Source organism: Balaenoptera physalus (assembly GCF_965194825.1).
Source record: "Balaenoptera physalus genome assembly, contig: HAP1_SCAFFOLD_1143, whole genome shotgun sequence".
Classification (NCBI taxonomy): Eukaryota; Metazoa; Chordata; class Mammalia; order Artiodactyla; family Balaenopteridae; genus Balaenoptera; species Balaenoptera physalus.
This window is the reverse complement of record NW_028125651.1, coordinates 264,608-275,686: the sequence shown is the minus strand read 5'-3', so window position 1 is coordinate 275,686 and position 11,079 is coordinate 264,608. Positions and strand designations below refer to the sequence as shown.

General features: G+C 50.0%; 1 long non-coding RNA gene across 1 annotated transcript; it reads right to left on the bottom strand.

The window, feature by feature from the left end:
- Positions 1-1,922: 1,922 nt before the first annotated feature.
- Positions 1,923-4,377, bottom strand: LOC309653761. Its single transcript, XR_014259443.1, has 3 exons — positions 4,246-4,377; positions 3,616-3,721; positions 1,923-3,348 (listed from the first exon to the last, which is right to left on the bottom strand). It is a non-coding gene; the product is annotated as an uncharacterized lncRNA (long non-coding RNA).
- Between the last annotated feature and the right edge of the window lie 6,702 nt (positions 4,378-11,079).

The following is an 11,079-nucleotide window of genomic DNA, read 5'->3' as shown; positions in this document are numbered from 1 at the left end:
CCTGGATAACAGCATCTGATGCACGCTTCCTGAGTTGTTTTACAGACTTCTACCAGATGGAAGACATTAACTACTGTACTTGATGATCAAGAGCCCCCAGACCTACTGGCACCTAAAGATTGATGCAGTTCACCACCCTGTTACCTCACCATCAACCAACCAGAGAATTGTGCACCAGCTGATCTCATACCCTGCAACCCCCTCCTCCAAATTCACACTAATTCCCCTCTACACCCACAGTCCTGGCCCAAGCCCGATCTACTGCCTGGTTCCTCCATAAGGCCCTGACAAAGCTCCCTGCCCCCACGGTGCGTCTCACATCCCACCCCAACATGGTCTTTCTGAAGAAAAACGAGACTGTGACTCTCTCCCATCTGTAATCCCCCAAATGTTTCCCCACTTTCGCTAGAGTATCTGCTGGGAGAAACATCTGCCAAGGCCCTGAGAGTCCCCAGCATCCCTACTAGGCTGGTGGCTCTTGGTTCCCTGATACTGAGCACCTCAGCAGGCCAGGAGACACGGCAGGAAACCCCAGAACTGCTCACCTCAGGATGGGACTGGCACTGCTGCTGCCTGTTCAAAGAGAGCAGAGAAGGGTTCCCCAACTGGGACACAAACTCTGCACGAGTGGCCTCTCCCTTAGCTATCGCATGATCCCCATGGGACTTGAGGGAAGGAAGGACCCAGGCACGTTAGTTCCTAAGCAGGATGCTGTGGGCTCAGTTGTGCCCCCCAAAATTCACATGCTGAATCCCTAACCCCCAGGACCCCAGGATGTGGCTGTATTTGGAGATGGGGTTTTTAAAGAGGTGATCACGGTAAAATGAGGTCACTAGGGTGGATCCTAATCCAATAAGACTGATGTCCTACCAGAAGAGATTAGGACACAGAAGATCATGTGAGAAGATGGCTGTCTACACACCAAGGAGAGAAGCCTCAAGGAAAAACCAGCCTGCAGACACCTTGATCTCAGACGGCATGCAGGACTAGGAGGTAGGTCTGTTGTTCAAGCTCCCCGGTCTGTGGTGTTTGCTATGGCAGCCCCAAGCAGACTCACACACAGGGTAAAGAAGGTCTCACACTAGATAGCCCACTCTCCATTCCCCTGTATGTGAGTTACAGTAGCCTCAAGAACTGAGGAAGCTGTCCCCGAGGAAAGGCACAAGATATGAGATTTTAGGCATAACACGACTGCACTGATCTTTTTCTTTTTCCTTTTATAAGATTTTTTAAAATTTTATTTATTTATTTATTTTTGGCTGTGTTGGGTCTTCATTGCTGCACACGGGATTTCTCTAGTTGCGGCGAGGGGGGCTTCTCTTCACTGCAGTGCGCGGGCTTCTCATTGCGGTGGCTTCTCTTGTTGTGGAGCACGGGCTCTAGGCGTGGGGGCTCAGTAGTTGTGGCACACGGGCATAGCTGCTCTGCGGCATGTGGGATTTTCCCGGACCACGTCTCAAACCTGTGTCCCCTGCATCAGCAGGCAGAGTATCAACCACTACACCACCAGGGAAGCCCCACGACTGCACTGATCTTAAACGAGCCTGATCTACATTCACACGAGATGGTTTTGTCCTGTATATACACCCACATTAGCACCTTCAGTCTGAAGCGCAGACCTTTGGCTTCACCACCTCCACTGAGAGCATTACCTTAATCTGCTCGGAACCACCTCCTATAGGATTTCCAGAACCACAAAGCATCAGAGACTGCATGCTGATGTGTAATCATGTTTCACAGGACCAGAGGCTGTGCGCCAGCTTCCGGGTGACCCTGCCACAGCAGAGCCGCCCAGCTGTCCACCAGAACCCACGTCCCTTTTTCCTGTTCACAGCCAGCCTGCACCTCCCAGCTTTCCCACCCATTGCAGCCCGAAGGGCAAGTGGTGGAGGTGGTGAGGGCCTTGGCCAGCCTGTGTCCTAGGACGGAGGGCATGGTGCCATGTGGTCACCCCATCCCCTGCTGGTTGGAGCCCTCCACCTGAAAGCAGGGAAGTGAAACAAGGAGGACAGAGCCTGGGCCCCGACCCCCACCTGCCCTGAACTATCACATGAACGGAACACAGACATCTTGAGCATCAGACTATTTTGGGGGGACACTTTGTTCCAGTGACAAACCTTTGCTTTAAAAACCAAGGTGCTTTACAGATCCCTCCCCAACTGTAACAGAAAGTGAGGCTTAATTTCATCACAGAATAAAGTTATGGGGAATTTACTGGCCAAAGAAACTTAGGTTTGTGATACTCAATTAGTGAAGAATCTAAACAGACTTTGGGCTTGGGGTAGTAAATTAAAGAAGTACCAAGGGTTGTTCATATAGGCTTCTGCACCTTTCACATGAGAGACTTATTTCCTGCTTTCAAGGAGATAGATAGAGTGTCCCTCTTGCATCAGCCATTTATTAAGGAACTGTAATTCAAAATAACTGATATGCCACTGTGGAGCAGCCCTCCCTGAGACCCAGCCATACACAGAGGTGGGAATACATGCATATATTTCCTTGCATTGTCAGCTGAGCACTTTCAGCTCCTATATGGAACTTTTTCATAACATTATCTAGTAAAAGGAACCAGAGCTCTTTGAAATAATGGCTGACACTAGGACTGACACAGTAAATATATGAGCCAGGACAATCTTGAATCTTTTTTTTTTTTTTTTAATTTATTTATTTATTTATTTTTTTTTTGGCTGTGTTGGGTCTTCGTTTCTGTGCGAGGGCTTTCTCTAGTTGCGGCGAGCGGGGGCCACTCTTCATCGCGGTGCGCGGGCCTCTCACCATCGCAGCCTTTCCTGTTGCGGAGCGCAGGCTCCAGACGCGCAGGCTCAGTAATTGTGGCTCACGGGCCTAGTTGCTCCGCGGCATGTGGGATCTTCCTAGACCAGGGCTCGAACCTGTGTCCCCTGCATTGGCAGGCGGATTCTCAACCACTGCGCCACCAGGGAAGCTCCAATCTTGAATCTTATATCAGAAAATAAGGAATTATCAAGAAAAAAAAGTCCACAGGGTGGAATGATGTCAAAGGAAAACAGGAGCCAATGGAAAGAGCTCTCAATAGCCAAAGTAGGAATGAACTTAGCAACAAAATCTGGACTGCTGGATTATAACAAAAAGTTAAAAAAACAAAGAAAAACAAACAAACAAAAACTGTCCACAGGTGTCCATGCTGGTAAAAATAAGTAACTGCACAGGGTTTTGTTTGTTTGTTTGTTTGTTTTGATCAATAAAGTTGAATAGAAATCTCCTATGTGGAAGTCCAAATAATTGATGTGGACACTCAGCCATCCATGGATTGTGGAGGTGGAGATAACTCCTGTCTCCATAAGTGCTGGTTCCCAAAGTAGCTTCCTCCTAAAGAAGACACACAGCACGGAAATGGGAAAAACTTAACTTCATTGTGGGGAAATCTGACAAACTACCTCAGCCAGGTGACCAAAGTTAATAGTAACAGTGATAAGTTGCCTTGAGATCCTGTTCCCTTGATATAAAGTGATGAGAAAGCACTTTACCTCTGTGATCTACTTACTTAAATCCATAACTCAAGCCTAATCCTGAGATAAACACCAAGTAAATTCCAAAGCGGGACAGTCAACAAAATATCTGACCAGTACTACTCACCAATGTCAAGGTCATAGAAACAAGGACAGTCTCAGAAACTGTGAAAGCCCAGAAGAGTCTAAACAGACATGATGACTAAATGTCACGTGATACACTGGATGGCATCCTGGAAGACAAAAAGTTAGAACAAAGGAAACCCAAATGAAGTATGGATGTCAGTTAATAAGTGACAATTCGGTTGAAAACTAGAATGAGAAACCTATTGTGTCACACTAGAAATCTAGAGAAAATGGGTAACTTCCTAGTAAAAACACACATTAACAAAACGGAACATAACAAAGGAAAACACAAACAGAACAGTTAAGCCACCAAAAGACCTCTTCCCCATTTTGCTTGTCCTTTCACTGTTCCGGGATTTCGCTCTCCTGGGACAGGGAAGGAACAGAGACACAGCAGTCTGGCAGTTCCCCTAAGTTCGGACCCTACTCAGTGTCTTCATCTCGCCCAGCCATGCCCCATCCAGTAGGGCACCCAAGGGAGTCTCAGGGATTATTCGTTCTGATGTATCAGCTATGACTTTTTTGATTCCAATGGACTGGACACACTTACTAAAGTAAAATAAAACATTATTTTTAAACAATAGAAATAAATTAATAACTGCAAGAGGCAGGTTTAAGAGTGGATTTGGACCTGGCAGTTCTGGTGGCTCACTCTCTTGCAGTGTGATCTGGTCTCTCTCCAATCCTTTGTCCTGCTAAATGCCTTTGGGTGGCCCCATTCACAGGAACACTCTCTCTCACTGCATCCAGGGCTTCCAGAAACTCCAGGCTACACCCACTCAATGTCCATTTTAACAGAAAAGAAGAGGTTCAGTTAAGGTCAGTGACTGTGGTCACCCATCCAGGGCTCTTGCTGTCCTCCCTTGATGGCAGGAAGCTCTTCCACTAGCTAAAATAGCAACTTCGCTGTTGGTGGTAAACTCAAGACTCTTGCTTTGGGCATCAGGGCCTCATATCAGAGGCTGGCCCTGATTGCCAGTGTACCTCAAAAGGCACACAGACTTCATCTGTGTCCCTGGGAGGTGGGAGCCCAGGAGTCACACCTGCCCTCTGACTATATTAATCACCCATCTCCACAGAACACATTTGCTCATTTCCCAGTCTCTGCTCTCTCCTTTACAGAGAACAGAAACCAAACGGTAGGTGGTAAGGAAACTGTTACTCAACGGAGCAGTGTCTCAAGGATGATTCTGTACCGCGGAATCCACAGTTGGCTGGCTTTCCGGAGGCCGCAGGGACTGGGCCCGGGGTGCACGTGGCTCCTGGAGACCACGTGGCCTCAGAGTGAGAACACCAGCTGGGAAGCCACTTGCTCCCATACCTTTGATTTTTAATGAGTATGAATGTCAAAGGTTTGCAACAACCCAAAGGCCAAAGGATTGCAGGGCCACGGTCTGCTGTATGCTGGTTGTGGCCAGGGCCACACTCAATGTCTACAGGGTTATTTCCTCTCAGAAGGCTGAGAGGCTATGAGGGAGGAGGCCCTTTTCTCAATCACATGGATGTAGGGAACTGAAACATCCCAAGGGGCCATCTATGCTACCCAGGTAGCTGTTCAATTGCCCAGCAGCAAGGTCAGCTCAGTGATTGGCCACAGGGGCTTGACAGGGCCCAGGCAGGCCTGAGCTGGAGGACCACAGATGCCTGCCTGGATGGTCAGGGGTCAAGGGATATTCTGAGATTTTATTATCTACTACTGCCCACTCAAATGGGACGAAGGATGCAGCCAGTCCTGAAGGGCACCGCCAGCCCTCAAGAAGGCAGCATATGGGGGCTGGCAGCGCTACAGCCTTGCATGCATGCCAACATGTCCCACTGAGCGCACTGCGTGTCAGGGCTGGGCTGGAACCTGGGTCCAGCCCCACCCTCCCCATGTTGGCGGCGGGGGACCTTCCTGACTTCTGAGGCCCTCCACAACCACAGACTGAGGTTAAGTTGGAGATGAAACAGCCAGCAACCAGAGCAGACATTTCATTCATCTTCTTTAGAGTCCAGGATGCGGAGAGGAAGCAGAGGCGGAGCAGAAAACCAACAGTCCAGCTCGACCCCGTGTCACTTGTACCAGGTGAGTCCCGTCCATCGTGGAGGCTCAGATAGAAGAGAGAGGGGAAGGCGAAGCAGGCCCATTAGATCATGAACACTAGGTGTGTAAAGTATGAGTACTTTCTGGTTTTCTTTTTATTTACAGGAATTTCTATTTTTCAATCATTAAGATACGCTATTAGTAAAATAAAAAGATTAAAATTGTGTATACCTTTTCACACGCCCCTCACTAAATGTGAATTCTGTAGAAGGTACACATCTTCTGAAATCTCTTCTTACAAGAGTCACGGATTTACTTACTAAAAGCTGGCTGGAATCAACACAGGTGACTTTGCAGTTTTAGGATTGCCTGGGTCCGTGGCTTGCTGGGCTGCAGTTCCTACTTTCCACCTCTGTAAGATGCAGGTGGAGAAGAAAGGGTGAGACCTGTCTCTCTATGAGCTGTTCAGCTAGGACTCTGAGGTACCTACCTTGTGCAGCACGTGGTAGCAGAAGCACGGGTCACAGCAGGAACAGAGTACTTGGTCTCGGCCCTTAGATGACCCAGAGTGGACATTACATACTCAGCCAACAACCAGAAAACAGAGTCCCTTTATTAAAAAAAAAAAAAAAAAAAAATTACATTCAGCCAGCACCTTGGGTTCACCCAGGCCTGCTCTGACCTTCTGTTCCCCCTCTAGCACAGGCCAACGAGATAGCTCTGGGCAAAGCTGTGTTCCTACTCACCTCCCACCCACCTCAGTCAGGTCTTGCTGAACCCAGAGAACCAGGAATGCTGAACATCCTTCCAGTTTGGGGCCCCAAGGCTGTAAGCTCATTGCAGTGGGCCAGCTCTCTGGGGTCCTTCCGGCACACTCCCGAGGGTAGTGACGGGGATGCAGCTGGAATCTGAGTTGCACAGTCTGCTCATTTCACCTTCACTCGTTACGAAAAAGGTCTTTACCCATGAAACATTCACCCCACTTTTGGTCCTTTAAAAAAACAAATTTTCTTAGGAACTTTTACACCAAAGTGTCTTCCGGAAAGCAAACGTTCAGCAATAAGATTTACTTCAGTACAATTTCATTTTATGTACATACAAGTGTACTTAAAGAGGGCCATGTATAAAATGAGATGCCTCGTTTGCCATTTCTTTGAAGTCTGAGGCACCTGAGGGTGAGCATACCTGAGGTTTGTGATTGTTGCTTTCATGGAGTACTGTCTTCCGCCTTTATCTCCAGACCCAAGGATGGGGAACAAAGGTGAAACAGGTCTGCACACTGCAAAATGTCTTCAGAAATCTGCAAACCCAGCTTCTTACAGGAGTTAAAGGTTAAGGACCAGGACAATGAAAGGGCGTGTGGGGGAAGGAATAGCAAGTAACCAAAACAAGGTGTCTGCGACCAGCCCACCTTCTCTGTCACGAGTGTGCACCTGGGGCTGGTCTCTGTGTTTGGGGAGCCCTTGTGCTTCACAGAAGCAGTGCTGAGCCAGGGTGGAGGAGCTGGCCACAGACACCACCTGCCAAGTACCTGTGGGACCCACTCTCAGTCCTGAGCTAAGCTTAAACCATAATTACATTTATTTACTTATTTACTGGGACAGGCAACGTGCTCAGTACTTGGAGTGACTATATTCCCCCCCATTTTATTGTTTTAAACCACTTTATGAAGGTATCATTGACATACAGAAAGCTGTACATGATTAATACATGCAACTTTGTGAGTATGGAGACAGATTACACCCATGAAACCATCACCACAATTTACACCGTAAACATATGTGTCACTCCAAAGGTGTCCTCCCGACCGATTCATTCCTTTATTTATTATTATTGCTATTATCATCATTCTTTGTGTGTATGGTAAGAACGCTTAAGATAGGAGCCATCTTCAGTAAATTTTAAGCACACAATACAGTATTGTTAACTACAGGCACCATATTATACAGCAGAACTCCAGAACTTGTTTTCATATGGCATAACTGAAACTTTGTGCCCTTGCACTAGCACCTCCCACTTTCTCAGGGACTCAGAAGGGGTGACCTGTTGCCTCGGGCCTTGACAGCTGGGAGGAAGCAGAGCCTTGGCGTCTTCCTGCGCTGTCCAGACCTACACGCGGTCTGCAAATGCTCTGCCCCTGGCCGCCGCCCCTTGTTCACACGCCCTGGTGTGAAACCCCAAGTTTGGACCCCAGGCCACCCATGCATGAGTGGCAGAAACCCTTCCCCAAGGACCTCCCTCTGCCTCTTTTTCTAGTCTTCTCCCTCCCTCCCTCCCATGCCTCTCCTTGCTTCCCCGTGAAGAAGGAGCTGGTGGAGAAAAGCAAAGCCCGGTAGCTGCAATCACACACACACACACACACACACACACACACACACACACACACACACACTGCTCCCTGCGGTGAGGGCTGCTCTCAGTGGTCGGTGCGTTCACACATTAAGCCTCATGACGACCTCGGGAGGGTAGTCCTCACTGTTCCCCCATTTCACAGATGAGGGCCCGAGGCAGAGGACAGCAGTAGCGCATCCACCCTCACACAGGATGAGGCCCAGGCGCCCCTAACCTGTGGCTCACCTGGCTCCAGCCACAGCCGCCTCGGGTTCTCGCAGACTCTGCTGGGTCTTTTCCACAAATCCCTTCGACACCTACAGGCTCTTAACTAATCTACGAGGGCAAGTTACTCAAGTTCGTCTGAAAAACACCCCCCGGCAGGTTTCTAACCAGCTATGAGCACGGGAAAAACTGAAGACAGATGGGAGAGCCCAGGTTACAGAAGAGCTTGAAGCAGCTGCTTCGTTCGCACAGTAGGAGAAGGGAGAGCTTGGCAAGGAAAAGAAGGTGCGTGGCTGGGAAGGAGGGGCGTGTGGACCCTCTCAAAGCCCCGTCCTCCACTCAAGCACACACTTGGACCCAGCCCAGAGCAATGTGAGGACTCTGCAGTCAACAGGTTGAAGAAGGCGTACACCCTGGACCAAGGCCAAGTGCCAGCCAATGTCTTCAGAAGGGAAGAAAAATATAAAGTAGGCGGCTCTGCTTGGAGTCTTTGAGATTGAGCTGCGAGGGGCAGACCCCAGCATCATGCCACTCCAGCACATGTTCATGCCCAGAGGTACCTTCTCCACAGGGAACTGTGGACATTTGTAGAACATATCTGCCCTTTTTCTCCACAGAAGAAGAACCTGAGAGTCAGAGAAATGAGGTATCCCATGGAGGAGCACACACCGCTTACAGGTTGTAAATAGCTTCAGGAGGTCACCACTGCTGACCAAGTCCCAGCTGCATGCGCATTTAGGCACACAGGCGGGTCAAGAGTCAGGCAGGGTCCTTTTGCAAAGCTGCCTCGCTAAGCTTCCACTCTAATAAGGTTTTGGTTACAGAAATGCATACTCATGGCAGAAGTTTTTAAAATGCAGAAGATAACTGAGAAATAAAAATTCCCTGTGCTTCCCTCCCAAGAGATACCGCCACTAACCTACTGATCCACCCATCTCCTTTCAGCCTCAGGCTGAGCCCCTCTGACCTGGACGTCAGTCTGGCGTGGACACCACGCCCCGCACTACCCCTCGATGTCCAGTGCGGAGTGGCCAGCGTGCTGGGCCTTGGGGATGGGGTGGTCTGCGCCTGGGAGAGCCCTCTGAAGAGGGCAGCTCCGAAAGGCCCAAGCCGCGGGGCATGGTGTGAGGCTGCGTCTTCGTCACACCTCTGCTGCTGACCAGCGGGTCCCGGAGCCTCGCGACTCAGGGGCGCTCCGCACCGCAGACGCCACCTCGCTGCTAATCGGCCTGATTCGTCTCTTTCTACCCCAGATACCACCCTGCGCATTACCAGTGACGCCAAGACCAAGCCTGCTAGCGCCAAATCCAGCAATCCCCCCTCCTGGCTTTGCAGACCCTGCTCTACAACAGCGGGGAGCGCGGGGGTGAAGCGCACTCTGCGTGCACAGAATTCGGGGAGCTAACGAGGCCCTCAGGCCCCGACTCCTAAAGCCAGGGCACCGGGTCACTCACCAGCAGCGGACAGCAAAAGGCCCTTAAATCAGAGCAAGCTACAGGAGAGGACCATCGCCCCCTTGTGGGCAGGAAGGGGGTTGCGCTGTCTCCTGAGCTTCTCCTGGAGGCCAGCACTGCCACGTGCATAGGTTTCTCATCCTCAGCACTGCTGACATTCTGGGCTGAATCGCTCCCTGCGGTGGGCTTTGTCCTGGGCATTGCAGTGTGTTTAGCAGCGTCCCTGGCCACCTGCCGCTAGCCCACCCTCCGGATATTGCCAGGTGTCTCTGGGGAGGGAGGGTAAACTGTTCTGTTCAGGGACCCCTGCACTCATCCTGCCGCTCCGGCCAGCCCAGGGGCCACTGCGCCTGCAGGACTCACCTGCTAACCAGGCATACCGCGGAGGGTGGGCAGGGAGGGTACAGGCTGGAGTCTCTTCTCCCCCAGAGTTGGCATCCGAAAATCCTAACTGCTGATTCTGCAACTCCCATGAGGTTGACATTTCTCCCCTCTCTTATCAGGGGCTTGAAAACAAGTTATCTCTCTGTGGTTTCACTATTAAATCCCTTTTCTTTCTGATGAAAATGCCTTTGGTCCCTAAATACATACAAGTTTAAGATTTTAAGTGTACTGCTACTTCTATTTTAGATACAGATGACTATGAGGGCAAACCTAGGCCTTTTGGGAAACACATTTTTCTGGGTCTATAACATGTTTCCTTTTTGATACTGGGGGGCTCGGGTAGCAGTTTGGGATGGATTATTTGAAGCCAAAGGTTTGAGGACTGCATCCTTACACCTGCCTATTTTCCCTCTCAGTCTCCATCTGAAACTAGCCTGGATACATGGAAAGTGTGGACCTCGGCAGCCAGGATCTCAGTGAAGGGACTCCGCTGGCTGAGCTATGTCCATTCATGTCAAGGGCAAACTGCTCACTCCTGAACCTCTCCACCTTGGACCAGGTGTCGCATTGCAGGGAAGGTACAACCTACAGACACTTTTATTGGCAGACCTCTTTAAAGATTTCAAAGTGGGGCCACATGGTGTACGTTTGTTGCCAGGTTATCGCCATGAATACGGGAGGGAAGCGCTGTGGTGCCCACCTTACAAATAAAGAAAGCTGAGGCCCAGTTAAGTGGCTTGACCAAGTTGACCTAGATTCCGGTCTTTCATGGGAAGCCTGCAGGACACACAACAGGAATATAAGGCCTCTACACACTCCCAACACTTCTGATGAGATGCCTTCTGCCATCAGGCCCCCATTTCCCAGCGGACACGCAGCACACTTACACGTGCTTTCTAACAAGTGAAAAGAGACACGAGCTACACATTGGGCACGTCCCTGAATCAGCGTTTCTACACGGCGTGTTCTGCATGTAGCGAACTGCCTCAACTAAGGAATGCCTGAGTTAGGCCACTGGGCCTGTGCTTGCTCCAAAAGCTTGCACTGT